This window comes from Alligator sinensis, unplaced genomic scaffold (genome assembly GCF_000455745.1).
Source record: "Alligator sinensis unplaced genomic scaffold, ASM45574v1 scaffold121_1, whole genome shotgun sequence".
NCBI classification, from domain to species: Eukaryota; Metazoa; Chordata; order Crocodylia; family Alligatoridae; genus Alligator; species Alligator sinensis.
In genome coordinates this window covers 1,381,745-1,396,851 of record NW_005841910.1, presented here as the reverse complement: position 1 = coordinate 1,396,851, position 15,107 = coordinate 1,381,745, and the positions used below count along the sequence as shown (strand labels likewise).

The 15,107-nt window shown below is 42.4% G+C and overlaps 1 protein-coding gene across 1 annotated transcript in view; it reads right to left on the bottom strand.

Moving 5' to 3' along the window:
- The window catches only part of CNTN3 (contactin 3), a 349,250-nt gene that overhangs the window by 227,721 nt on the left and 106,422 nt on the right, over window positions 1-15,107 (bottom strand). Inside the window, exons 3-4 of the mRNA XM_014517467.2 lie at window positions 11,931-12,003; window positions 2,261-2,387 (exon numbers count right to left, since the gene is read on the bottom strand). The gene's annotated coding sequence lies outside the window, so the exon portion shown is untranslated. The remainder of the gene's footprint in view (window positions 1-2,260; window positions 2,388-11,930; window positions 12,004-15,107) is intronic.

Genomic DNA, 15,107 nt, shown 5'->3' with positions numbered 1-15,107 from the left:
CGCTGGGCGTCTGCGAGCCGCGGAGCGCGGGGCGGGGACAGGCACGGGAGGGAGTCGGTGAAAACCCCGGCTCCTGTCTGAGCTGTAAACCCTGGGGAGGGGGGAGTGGGAGGTGGGGGGGTGTCCTGTTGTTGGCTCCCGGAGAAGAGCCGCTGTCACGAAGGAGGCTCCGGTAGAAAGCCCTGGGTTTTTTGTATCGATAAGGGCAACCCCCTTTTCTGCCCTGCCTTGCCCTCTGCCAGAGCCCAGGGTGCAGCAGAGGAAGCCACGCAGGTGGGGCTCTGCTGAGGTAATGGGAAGCCACAGGTGGGGCTCTGCTGGAGGTACTGGAAAGCCCTGGTGCCTCCAGCACAGACCCACCTGTGAAGTGGTGCAGGTGGGTCTGTGCTGGAGGTAATGAGAAGTCATGCAGGTGGGTTTCTGTTCGAGGTACTGGGAAGGCAAATGGGTCTGTGCTGGAGGTACTGGGATGCCACAGGTGGGTCTCCGCTGGAAGTAATGGGAAGTCATGCAAGTGGGTCTGTGCTGGAGGTACTGGGACACCACAGGTAGGTCTCCGCTGGAGGTACTGGGAAACCAGGAAGTTGGCCCTTGTGCTTCAGCAGAGCCCCATGTGCCGCGGTAGTTTTGGACCTGGGTTGTCCAGACGCGACAGTTGGGGATGGGGAAGAGTGCCACGTAACCCCTGCACTATTTGCACATCAGCTCCTGGAACTGGTTGTAAGGACTTGTTAGGCAGCTCAAAGTACCCCCACCCCCACCGGGGCAGGATGATGTTGGATCCATGTTACAAGAAGGTGTAGTGTAAACATGCCACCCACTCCCCTTCCCCACTGGGCCAGATAAGGCCCACTGCGCCTCCCAGCACCGCAGACCTCCACTTGCTGCTGCCCCTGCTCTCCCTCCTGGGGAGCCAGGCCAAGGAGGGTTAACCTGCATGCCTGACTTCTGCCACCACCACCACTGCCCCTCTCTAGGCAGGCTCTGCCCCCAGTGGAGCAGCAGCCCTGGCAGCGGTGTCAGTGGGCAGACAGGTTACCCCTTCCCTGCCTGCTCCCTTTGGACAGACAGAACAGGCACACAAGCAAGCAAAGGCAAACCCGGAGAGCAACGTGGGGAAGCCTCGAGTGGGGTGTGGGAGGCAACCAGGGGATGCCCAGAACGGGAAGGATTCTTACCCTTTCAGGCCTCTGCTGGCCTGAACATGAGATTGCTCCAGACTTGAGCTAGCATTAACACCCATCAACGGTTTTTTGGGGTCATAGTGTAGTGAGCAACCGTGGCTCTTAGGCCAAGTGGAATAAGGACCGACTGCAAGAGCAAGGAGAGGATAAAAGCCTTCCAGAATGTAATAGCTGTTATGGTGCAGCTTTTATGGTGAAAAGCTGTTCAAAAAGTATCAAAAGCTGTTATGGTGAAAATGGTGCTTGGCCATTCTCCACGTTCACTAGTGAAAGCAAAGGGGGAGATCAGCTTAATTTGCAGCAAGGTCTGAGGTTGGCTCTTGGCAAAAACATTCTTTTAGGAGCAGTCATGCTTCAGGCCAGCTGGAGCCTGGAGGATTGAAAGGTAACCCCCCCCGGTGCTGCCTGTCACAGGGGAGCAGGCAGGTAAGGGTTAACCCACCTGCCTAACCCCCCCATCTCTAGCCTGAGCAGGGCCCAGAGAGCATCACCAGTGGTTAGGGTTGGGCAGTAAGGTTAACCATTACCTGCCTACTTCCTCGGGACAGACAGCACTGTCAGCCACAAGTAAGTGGAAGGGGTGAGCAAGGGGGATGGTGAGCAGGGATATGGGGTGCTGGGCAGGGATGAGTCCAATCCGGGGCAAGGAGGGGCATTTATAGTAAGGTGTAGTCTAGAGTGGCTACATTAGTGTAACATGGATCAGAGATAGTCTTGCCTTGGAGTGGCATAACTTTAAGCCACTTAAAGAGTGCTTAAAACTAGTCTCAAGTGTTAATGTGTGCACAATCCAGGGGTTAAAAGCTCCAGGAGCCCCTACAATTAACATATAGCAAGGCCCTAAGTCTTCCAGAATATAAAAGTTGTTATGAAAATGGTGCTCGATCCTTTTCCTCATTCGCTGGTGAAAGCAGAGGAGCTTCATTTGCAGCAAGGATTGAGGTTGGCTGTTAGCAAAAATGTTGTTTTAGGATGGCAAAATACTGAATGTCATAAGGATGTTATAGAGTCTCCTCTCTTGGAGGTTTTAAAGAACATCCCTATGTCAGCCCTGACAGATCTTTGCTTGATCCTACCTTAGTCCAGGGGGTTGGACATAGAAGATCTCTTGAGGTTTGTTCCAGTCCAATAGTTTGATAAATTCCTATTAGTAAGAATTGTCCAGGACTGAAGCGCAGCCAGCTCTGTGATGGAAGGCACCAACTGCACGACACGAAACAGACTGTTTAGAGGAGGGGAAGTAAAAAAGGAGTTCTCTCATTAAAACTACAGGGTGAGTTTTAAGTTGGCAAAATGTGTTCACTTCGTGTGCCTAAACTTCCTTCTTCTTGCACAGGGTCTCATGAGATCTCCTAATGGATGCGGGTGACCAGCAGGTCACGGTTTTGCAGCAAATCATTCAAATACAAACTCTTCGGGTGGCCAAAAACACATCACTAGTGCTGATTCTGTACTGTCAGGGGGAGAAGATTGCTACCTACTGTGTTTAAATCATAACTAACAGGGTTATTTCCTTACAGTTCTCCCATCCTAGTCACCATGCCTCTCTATTTTAGGCTTATGAACTCAGGTGAGACTACAGCCCTTTGCCCTATGGTTTTTAGCATGGAAACCTTCACATCAGTCTTGCATGTAGATTGCCAATGGAAAGAATATTCCTGCTGTTCATGCCTGACTGGTTACTGAAGTTGTTGAAATTTTGATGAAAACGTATTTTATAAAGTCATTTGAAGTTTCCCACAATAAAAATCACCTCTATTTTAGTGGGGGAACGCCCACCCCTATAAACCTTTTAAAAAACAGCCCTGCTTGTCTTTTGTTGACACTCTTTTGTCTATTAGAGAGTCCCATAGTGAGAACAAAAATTTGACTGTACCCCATGTAAAGGCTATTCAAAAGGGCCTACTAATCACAGCGATCCCTCACCGCGTGGGAACCCAAACAAAAAGAGCTAGTATTTTAGCATGTGATTTAACTTTGCTGTTCATTTGCGCTGTATCAAAGTTTATTTGTTGAGGATGACCCATTTGCAGACTGTAACCTCTTTGAGGCTGGATGCCATGTTTTCATCCAGCACCTCCTGCCACCTGGGGCTTTTGGACACTACTGCAATAAACATGTTCAATAATAAAAATAACTTAATCGACCGTCCCAGCATTCCTCCTAGCTTCATGATTTGTTCATTTCTGCTTGTCATTCAAGTGTCACTTTGGACACATCTCAGAAATTATCTGAGAAAGAATGCTTTTGCTATAGTGCTTTCTAATTAATGCATGCTAAGGATAAAAGTAAACATGCAACAACCAAAAAAAATAGCAGCTTTGATTTATGAGCACTACTTTCAGTGCGAGCTGGAAGTTGATGAGTGTCACAGTACTTAAGTAGATCAGTTAAGAAACTCTCAAGTTTAATGAGACCAAACTTTTTGAAAACACTGTCCCCAGTGTCGTCTGTGCATTGAGCAAAACCCCCCATTAACCCAATACATCTCAAGTTATACCCGTCGTATCATGCAGCCTGCACAATGGAGCCTACAGAATGCAGCATGCACAGAACATACCGGGTCTAGAAGGGATCTGAATTTTGGCTGTTCCTATACACCATACACAAAGCCTACTGTTTCAGGTTCAAAGATTGCACTAGCCTCCAATGACAAATACGCTCAGAGCTGCCAGAAACTTCCTCGGGAATACACCCACAAATTTTCTTACCAACAACCTTAAATTACACATGCCCCTTGCCAACAGCCCCTTATCTATCACTGTCTCCCCTCCATATGCAGAAGACTAATACCCCTTCCACCCACCCCCATTCCCAAGTCTGAGTTGTTTCTTCTCTTCACTGTAGCTCATTGTCAATATGGAAACGTAGCACCAGGCTAGTGATCTGTCTAGTCCAGGCTCCTGTCATTGACAGCAACTATTCTTTGATGTTTCAGAGGGAGATTAATCTATTGCCTCCAGTTTCAACCTGGCCTTTCAAACATGAAGCTTCTTTGGAAAGTTTGGGCCTCTAAGTATCAGCCTCCCCTTCCGCACAATGGTGGGTAAGGATGATACACATTCACTTGTTTTGTAAAACTCTGAGACAGGTGAATGTAAAGCGATATAAAAGTGCTAAGTTACCCACAATAAACACAGGGCTCTAGATGTACTCAACGGGTACTTTTAACACATGCAATCAATGTGACTGAATATACTCTGGCTCAGTTTGAGCCGGAGTAAACTAATCCCAACGCCATTGTCTACACATGCGTTTAAGGGCAGTAATTTACTGTGCTGCCAGATACCACTTGTATCTGATGGGCTTATCTGGCAATACAGGAAATTTTTCTACCGCAACCTAATTGCAGCACATGTAGAAGGTGATGGTTTACTACGCGGCAAATTAGTCTGCTGCGCAGAAAGCATCTCTGTAGACACCCCCACTCAGTGGCAAATCCCCATTTTTTTTGCAATGTTAATTTAGTTTTGCAATTTCCTTAAAACATCTCTTAGTTAAATCATAGTCTTTTCTATCTGGAAGAACATTTACTTCCACATGTACGAAGAACAGACCATGCATTCTTCATCAAAACCAAGTTTCGCTTTGGCCAACTGGGGTAACTAGATTGGTAGACTGAACGCACAGATCTTGACAAGATAGCATGTTAATTTTTCATAGCACAGGGGGACCTGGAGGCTCTGTAAAGTAGCAGCGTTGGGAGCTGCCAGGAAAACAAGCTGCAGTCCTAGATGATCTGGTCCACAAAATCATTTTGTATCATTGTTCCCACTAATGTTGCAAGCAATGGCAGGAGTGCTAGTGTGAACACAGTCCCTGAAGCCAGCCATGTTTTTGCCACCCTGTTGTCTAACTCAACCCATAATAAAGCCAGGAGTAATTATGTTAAACACAACAGCAGGGGTGGATTTTAAAAGCACTGAGCCCACGCCAGATCCTGCTTTTATTGAAGGCCACCGTAAGGCTCCTATTGACTTGGATGTGATCAGTTATTGTCAAAGCTGCCCTTTGAAATTCCACTCCTTTGTCTCCCTAGTGCTCCCATGCTTGCTACTATCAGGTAAACTAAACTGGTGTTTGTAAGGAGGAGACTGAAAGGCAGGGAAGACTAATGAGAGGCTATTAAGACAATTAATTATGTTCTTGGATTAAATTGTACCACCGTGAACCCTGCTTTGCTCTGGGGCAGTCTGGCTACTCCGGGGTTTTGCACCAGTGTGATAGCTACATCAGCGTAGTTACATGGATGCCAATTTTCCTAAGGTTGGCAGGGCCTGGATCAGGCCAGAATGACTAATATGAAAATGATGAAAGAATGTGAATTATGCGTAGTTGTACTGGTAGAGCGAGAGAGAGAGAAAGAAAATGATAATGGGAAGGTTAAGTGCCGAGTGACTGCATGTAATATCTCGAAATCATGGAGAGAGAAAATTAAAATGGTGGGATGATTTCATGTGTAGTTAGATGGAAATGTAGAAGTAATCTGGGAGCTATGGGAGAGAGAAAGGGATGAGCACACCGCCTTCTGAAATTTGTGACCGTTTGGCTATCCAGAATGAGTAAGTGGAGGAGAGTGAACAACAATGCGTGTTTTTAGGTCTGGGTATTTATATTTTGGCCAGCTCAATGCTTGCGTGTTAGCAAATGCTCTCATTTTAATACCAGTGTGCGAGGATAACTTGAACATCAGTGGATATTGGGCATTAAAATATGATCCATTTCATACATATCAAGTTCTTTTCACAGAATTTCTGGCTGCAATCGTCTTGTCTATGAAATACAAGGATCAGTTCTTACTATTAGCTATTAATTGACAACCCTGAGCTGAAACTTGAAGCAGATATAATTTTGGTGCCTAGAGCAGGCCGGCACTCCCGCAGAAGGCACACAAATTTTACAGCTGTCCTAAAGGCTAGCTGAAAGGTCACGTGACTCTTTCCTAATCTGATAACGTGAATTGTATTACAATATTCTGGTTTTCCTCTGCTCTTCTCTTGTGCAAATAGACTGTCCATCAGATTATTTAAATGTTTGCTAAGTACCAAACAATCTGGGTTAACAGCTTCATTTCTGTACAAATGCAGCCCACGTTATAAGGGAAGCTGGTATTAACACTGGTGCCAGAATATAGTGAGGGTCTAAAAGGGGAGAGGTGATGCTGTATGTTAGCACGACAAACTTCTGCTTTTTCTAATTTTCTTTTGCCCTCATAATAAGCTTGTAAATGGGCGGTGTAGCTAGAAGATACATCCATATACAAAATATTCTTCTGTACTGCTTGTTGTTCAGGGTTAGGAAGCAGGAAACAAAAGCTGTGGGCAGCCATTGCAGGCAGAAGACACGGTTAGTAAATTCTGATCCGTGAAAAATTGTTCATGGATCTGTAAAAAGCAGCTCACCCAAAAATGTGATCTGTATCCTCAGGGGATTTCTTCACTTGCTATAGAGCGAAGGAGTAGAACCAGCAGGCTACCCTTCCTCCCTTGTTCTTAGCCCCCTGGTATATTCGCTGATACATCATTACACTAAAAAGCACTGACCAGGGACCATATTGTTATAAGTATTTCCGCCTCAATACAATGCTTATTTCCAAAAGCAATGGTGATTTTTAAAGGTAGAACTGAAAGTCTGTTAAGATAACTATTAATCATGTGCAGGTGATTTATGAAATATGGGGAATAGAAGTATTGGGGAGATTTCTTCCTCAGTTCAGCCAATCAAGCAATTAATCATCTCTGATACTTATTATACAGCATTTCCTATACAACCATGGAAAGGTGCTTTAACACTACAGAGCAGCACTTAGCAATGGAAAATCAGCTGACAGTCCAGATTTCAACATCAAGAAGGTCATTATAAAATAGACCAAATATTCTGCTGGGTCCTACCAAAAGGCATAAACGTTTAAAGCTAAACTTTCTATTATCCATGAACATACTGTGCTTCTGACAAGGAGCATAAGTAATCCTGACCAGTGGGAATACGCAATGAAAAACCACATTAATCCCCAGGGGGTTCATGCCTGAGAAATGCTCACGTTTAATAACAGAAGACGATGACCCAAGAGAGCAAATCATCAGTTCAGGAGAACATTTAAGCATGTGTTTATGTCCATCCCTATGAAAACAGATGCTCAAATTCTGTCCTGAGAATAGGATGCTTTTTATCAGGATCTAATAATTCTGGAAATCGTACAATTATAAAGGGAACAAATCTGTGCCAGCAATCTTAAATACAAATTGCCTGGTGCAGAAGGAGATTGTAGTCAACATTAGCAAAAGCCCTCTTCAACAGAGATAATAAGGAAGACGGTATATTAATGACCTGTGTGCAAAACGTCACTGCATCTCAGTATGAGGGTGGTTTTGAAGCTGTGTATCAGCAACTAACATATTACAAGCAATTTAAAACCAAAATCCTCAGAAAATTCAAAATACAAAGGCACGTTAGGAAAAAGTGAAAGTTGCTCACAGCCCTCTTGCCCATTCAAACACCAGGAAATTAATATACAAACTCCAAACAACGTTTGAACAAGATGCACGCTTCTCCTTACACAGGGCATTCCCAGTGCAACTCGCACAGCTCTGAGTACAACAGAAATTGCATCCTTAACTCTGACCATAGTTCACAGATATCCCTGTTTCATGTCACGTGACATTTAAATGATAACACAATAACTACCCACAACTCGCATTTCCAGATCATTTTTGGACTCCCTACAAAAAAAAATAATTAAAAATGTGAATTAAGTTCTATTTGTTACCTTTTGGATTAGTCCATAAGTTTGCTAGTGCTGCCCATAAACACTTGCATATTATTTCTTAATCATGCTTTGGAGATGCAGGACACGGAGTCTTGATCAAAAGCCTATGGATGTCACTGTAAGCAGTCCCATGGACTTCAGTGGGACTTGAGTTAAGCCCTGGAAAGGGGCAATGGGATTTTGGACCTGGCCTAATTAGAAGAACCTTGCTGCTCAGAGCTATGCCTTCTTGCACTTGTCACAAGCGTGCTGGAGGCAGGGATCTTGATGGCAGGGGAATGGGTGGGAAACCCTTGAGAGTGGTGCTCCCAAGAGCTCCACGCAAGTGTATAGGACTTGCTTTCTTTGCATAATTGCTTCTAGAGCCTGTTGCCATAAAATGCTAGCCCAGTCCCAGAGCACACATTTATCTAGTCTAAGGGTTGTTTTCAGTTATCAAGGCCAACAGCTGACTGGACTGATTGGTTCTCTGGCTATTTATCAAAGACTTTATGGAGTTACCATGTTTGCCGCTCTATCAGCCTTACATGACCTGATGACTCCCTGAATTGCCAAGGTGCTTTCTAAGCCATTATATTGGAGTCATGTTGTATCCAGGCAGAGTCTTTATCTTACGTTAATTTACTAATCTGAAGACTTTCATTTGAGGGGAGCCGAGGCTCAAATAGCTCTACCTAGACATGACAGCTAGTATATGGAATTTCAGGACAACTTGGGGACACAAGGATACAGAGAAGCTGAAATGATTATGGGAAAAAGCTCCAACTTCAACCATGAAATGATGCTCTTGGGCCCTTGGCAGATTTTGAAGTGCAACCATGATAATCAGAAAATGACATTCATTTGATCCTGATACCACTCCTTTGCTCAGGCGAGGAGCACAGGGTTAAACTATGGGGGCAGGAAAAGTGCAATGGGGAAGAGACAAAATCCATAAACTTAAATATTAGTTTGAAAAGTTAGCACTGCCTTTCATTCTGGCAGGGCCAGCTATCTCCTAGCACACGCATTCCTCCCTCTGTCTGTATTTTATCCTTATTATCCATTCTAATACCACGGCAGAGCCCAGGGTCTCTCTGGCACAGTTCGTGCTATCATGCTGTACAATTTGGCCAGATTCTTGCTTAGCATGGCTTGGCAAAGTCTTGATACTTTTAGCTATGTTGATCCATCCTGGGACCTTATCATCAAGGTCCAACATAGCCAGATCTTCCAATTCCATGCACTGTTCAGTAATTTGGTCAGGGGGGAGGGTTTTGCCAGTAGTATGCTGGCCAAGAGATAGCATTACTAACTTCAGGGTTAGAATAAATCTAATATTAGGTTTTCTCCTCACTGATATCTTGCCCATAGCATCTTCAAAAGTGTACAGACATTGGCCTGCCAAAGGGAAAAAAAATGTTCCTGTATTTCATTGAAATGCTGAGCTACTTTCTATTCTTCTCTTCATGTTAATTATTTGTTTTCTTTACAATAGCAATTAAACCATTAATCAGTTGAATTCGGTGTCCTTTAAAGCCTTAGCCAAAGTAAACACAGAGAGAATATAATACATGCCATTAACAAAATACAGCTGTGTTACTGGTTGTTTCATGTACATGCAGGGGTTCTGGTTTACCACTGCCTCGCTCCAGTTACAGAGGGGTCAATCTGGGGGAATATAGTGTGGAATTAGAGCCATTATCTGTTCCCATTTGCAGAAGAACCACCAAATTACAGACCCTTTTGAATATTTTTTATAAAGTCTCTCTAATCCTAAGCATTTAAAGGCAACTAATGCATGTTTTATGGCTTCAAAATAATGATGTAATCAGTCTTATTCTAATCATTGTCATTACCGTATCTTTATTTTAATCTTCCTTTCCCTGAATCCCAGAACCCAACATGCTGCTTTATGGAAGTGAACTCTAATAATTCCCAACTAGTCCTGAAGTTCAGAAATGCAAAATTATTTAAATAACCTTTCTTGGTATTAGCAACTCACTGATAATGCAGTCAAACTCCATGAAATGTTCATTGCCAGTGATGGATGTGGGTGGTATTTTTTTTTTTCTGATGAATTTTATAAAGCTATTCACTTTTAGGATCCTCTACATGGTTTTCAATGATGTGATCTAAACATTTTACGCCCTCTACTGGCACAAAACGAATTACGAGCAAAAATAACAATACCTTCTCTCTAGATTCTCCATCAAAATAAGATTGCCAATAAGGTCTGAAGCACTGCAATGCTGATTTTTTCACAGCGTGATGTTAGCCTGTTTGAGAACTACACAATGTGAACATGCTGCTGTAGTATGGGACCATTCTGTGAGCTTACACAAATGCGATTTTAAAATATACACGGGCCCGGTTTTCATTCACACGAAGGCAACCTCAAAAGCAGACGTAACTGCATGCCAGAGTGACATCGAGTGACTTCTGTGGAAGTGAAAACCAGCCCTTTTATTTCTGCTGGATTTTTAGTTCAGGATCGCATCAAGAAAGCAATAGAGGATAAAAGTCCAAATATCACAAAATCCTTCAAAAGTTCATAGGAACTTCAGAGAATTAAAGTACTTAAAAGAAAGTCTGTAGGAGTTGATGCATAATGTGCAGTGGAATGTAGAATTCCACATTACAGGAGAATTAAGACCTCGCTTTCCACTGAAGTGCTTCTAACCAATCCTTCATCTTCCATTATAAAGAAACCTTGTAATTTTCTGTCCTATCCCCTGCTATTGAAGTTGTCAACTGGCATTATACTTGAATAATAAAGAAACAAAAACATACCCTCTGGTAAGAAATTCACAAACTGTAACTTCCCAGCGTGGGCAGGATTAGTCACAGATGCTAATTGAAATACTAATTGACATATTTATACCATCATACAAAATCCATTCAACACAGTGGCAATAATGTTCTTATCTAAAATAGCTGTAGCATCCATGTGGAAAACAGTGACACATTGAAAGGCTGAGCTCTATATTCGTAGCTTGGTAGAAAAAAAAAAAAAAAATAAGGCCCCTACTTTTCAGCCTCATATGCAATATGGTAGTTTTCGACCTTTGAAGCACATAGCAAGCTAAATTTACAGGAGAACAAAATAAATGAGATATCCGAAATCCTGATCCTCAACAAATTATTAATCAATATATATTGCTGCCCCTTCTTCTGACACCGGTATCACGCCTCTGCCAAGTAGTACAAAGTTTGTTCCCCAATGGAGAAATCAGAAATAGAGTTTGGAGATACTTTATGTGTAACTTGCTTTATTGATGCATGGATTTCTATGGGTGGTATTTTTTTAGTAGACCAACTTCATAGTTGGGATAGACTCTAGCAAGTTTCCAAATACAATGCATTCTTCTTCAGGGTGATGTGCGCCAAACTGCCAACCCTGGAACAGAAGTGGTCTAAACGGCATGGAGGATAGTCCCTTGTTTCAGGAATCTCAGCCCAACACCAACTGGTTTTAATCAAAGTGATCAAGCTAGAGGGTAAACACTTCTGCTATGAAAACAGGTCTTCCTCTAAAAACCTGTGAAGAACCTTGCACTGGAAAAATCAACATCAGAGCATGTCTTTCTCAAAATGAACAGACATCCTTGTCACGTTAAAAAAAAGATTTGGCAGACTGTGTGCAACCAATGTCACCCCATGACATCACCAATCGTTCTGTGTTGCCTTGGACATTCCTTGAGCCCATGCTGGGAATCTTCCTATTTTGGATAAAAATACATTTTTTTTTTTTTTCCTTTTTAAAGTCGTGTTTTAAGTTACAGGCTCCCTAAATTCTATTACTCCTCTTTGATGAGCCAGCTGGGAAGCAGAGATTTTCATATGCTAGTTGATTAGCTCAGCGATGAGTAATAGTTCAGTTGCACTGAAGTTCAGTAAAATCCTTTCATTTGCATATGTGATCGAACTGGTTTGCGTTACGCTGGGCCTCCTTTTATGCTCCCACCTGAGAAAGTAAAAATAGAAGACCATAGACTCACCGTATGACCCTCTTCAACCATTCATGAACCTTTATGGGTCGTGAAGCTTCTCTGTGCTGCTTCAGTTTTCCTCCTATAACCACGGGATAATAGAGAGACACCTTTAGAGAGACAGACAGGGTCCTTTGAAACCTACAGCTGGAAGACGCGATTAAAATCCCACGTACTGTCATTTGACCAAGAGGTGTACAAGATATTGTCTGATCGACCTTCCCAGGATGCAGCCTGGAAGGTACAATAATCTGTATATTGTCAAAGAAGGTAAAGTCACTTTTATAATCCGCTGAATAAAAGCACTCTCAGCTCTGTGCCTTCAGGAACCCCACCAACCTGATATTTGCTAATCTTAGGTTATTTTCTAGGTCATCAATTCAGTATCTCAGTACCTAACAGTTTCTGGTATTGTCAGTTAGAATCTCAGTTCGCACCATTGACTGTTATTTTTATGACTTAAATTTTCCTCTCAGCTTCTTGCCATTTTAGACTAAAGTTTTCAAATACTATATCCATTGCAGCCATAGTACCCAGAGTCGTGACTCGCAAGTTCTTTCCAAGCAAGTTTGACATTACTTGATAAGTCAAATGAGTATCACCTGCTGATGTTAAATAAAAAAAAAAAAAAAAAAAAAAAAAAAAGAGAGAGAGGCTTAATTCTCAGTTAGGAGCCTTGAGAACAGAACAGTGAATTCAGATTAAATTGTTAGTGCTGCTGACGACTTTCCTTTGCATGGCTTGTTATCGCAAATAGACATCACATTTGAGCAATACCAAGCGGACACAGCATGCCATCAAATGATCAAACATCTTGTTACTATTTGATAAGATACAGTAAATAAAAAAAGAGCTTTAAGATTCTACATCCAAGGACATTTAATATATTTGACCATGAGCAGCTGGATATATATTATAAGGAAGAATTGACACCTGGGAACTGTTAGGATAGGAAGAGGTTTTAAATACTCCAAGGTGTATCCAGCCAGGTGTTCTATTATTCTATTCTTTCAAACAGCATGAGGCTGGTTTAACAAATGTTAATGTGTGATGTGATTTACACTCCAGGACTTTAAAGCTGGGACATGCGTGGATGCCTAATAACCCAAATAAATCTTTTGTTTCCTGGATCAGGCCCTTGGTATTTTATAGGTAACACAAATATATAGCTTAATAAATCAGAAATACTTTGTCAATAAAAAATGGTACAATTTGTGGCATATAAATAAGTTTATTGTGGACTGACAGGTAGCATTGATCAGACTGGGTGGTTGGCATGGATACTACCTAAAATAACATTGAATTTAATGCCTTTCTTAGAAGAAAAAGAATATCAATGTTGATGGAAAGAGCCGTGAGATTTCCTCGGGTCTGTCCATTGGTCCTCATCACGTTAAGCACGTTTTTTAATCTTCATACAAAATCAGAACCAAGTCATGGGGAGCAAATAGCTGATCAGTTATTTCTAATACCAGTTTTCCAAGGATTCCCCCCCCCCCCCCCCCCCCCTCCCCCGGTGAACGTGTGTTCAAAAGAGAAAATAAGTGTTGGACATGGAGGCACACTTCAATTCTGTCTTACACCTTTGCACGGTTATTTTTTTTGTGAATGTGAGCAAGGCATCTTATTTGGATAATTCCTAACAGACCAATAAAGTCTCTCCGCAGCACAGGTTTTGGAGAGATAATATATGCTCCTCATGAGAGAAAACTATCTTGAATTGTCACCTTGAACTTCTGCAGGGGGATGAATGTTCAGTTCTCAGGTATGCCTCTTATTTAGCATCAACTTGTGTGAATTTTCTGGAGATCTCAACACTTTATATCCCTGTGTTTCTATGCAGTACAAATCAGAGTTACTTCCGAGAGAATAGATATGATTAGCATAGATTTGGCTTCACATTAATCCCACAATTGAAAGGTAATTATGACAGTGCATCCCTGTGTCTGTTTCTCTCTGTGCAGCAAAACAGATTTGTCCAGTAAAATGTCTTTCGCCGTAATTTTTTGCTTTTAGAATAGATGTTTTATAAAGTAGCAGGAACGGCATTACTACCCAGACAGAGATAATCTCTTTAAAATGGTCCAAGATTTCTTGTTGATATTAATTTGTATTTTTTTCAAAACTTGGGCAGAAAGAGGAATTAATTTTTCTTTAGCAAGGCGTTTAGTTGTACAGATGCTGTAGCCAGATTGGCAATAAATTTACTATAACAGTTAACTAAGCTCAGGGAAGGATATGGTTATGTAATATCTTGAGCCTCTGGTGCCTTTTGAACCTTTTAAGGTGATATGCTTTATGGATTATAATGGCACAGAAGTCTGCAAAATCTACTAGGCTATTTTCTTCTCCTGTAGTGCTGCAGTCTGGATACAGCTCCCTGTGAATGTTCAAAGGAAATGGGGTTGTTATTACCAGCAATCAGAGTTATTGTATAAAGAACTGCCTGTGGAATAGTTGCTCAAAAGATAATCAAATAAAACTTGGGTGAAGGGACAAGTCCATGTTTTTTTTTCCCATTTGCCTTGGTTCTATTTTGATTACACCCCTCTCATTTTCATCTGCCTAGTCTTCTCTTGACCTGTAGTTTCAATTCGGGCACTCCACAGACTGCGTGTTAGAAGAGCTGTGGGTTTTCCACCTGCATGTCGACAGGCCATTAAATTCAAACAGATGTCTATTCCAAGACCCCTCCTTCTTCTGCCTTTTGCAGTCCCTTCTGTTGGGATCCAGAGGCCTTCAGGCCTGGGCTTGACCTTCGTGCTCACCAAACTGTCTGGGGCTGGTACGAGCTTCTCATACCTTCAAGGGCATGCTTCGTGTTTAACTCCAACAGAAGGATTTGAGAGAGGTGGGTATTATCTTCTGATCATACAGACCAGAAGAGACCATAACTGCAAGCCACCTCAAGCAGGCCTGCCCAAGTTGAAATTTTGCTACTCCTATCTGTTACCAACAAAATCAAGGGGGCAGGAAGAAGTAAAATATTAACAGTGTGTGGTAATCTATGTGCAAATATATGTGTATGCTGGCTCTGTGGATGCGGGGAGACAGGTAGATGTGATATACCTTGAATTTAGCAAGACTTTTGAAGCAGTTTCCCACAACGTTGTCACAGGCAAGCTAAGGAAGTACAGGCCGGATAAGTGGACCACAAGGTGGACAGAAAATTGGCAGGAGAATTGG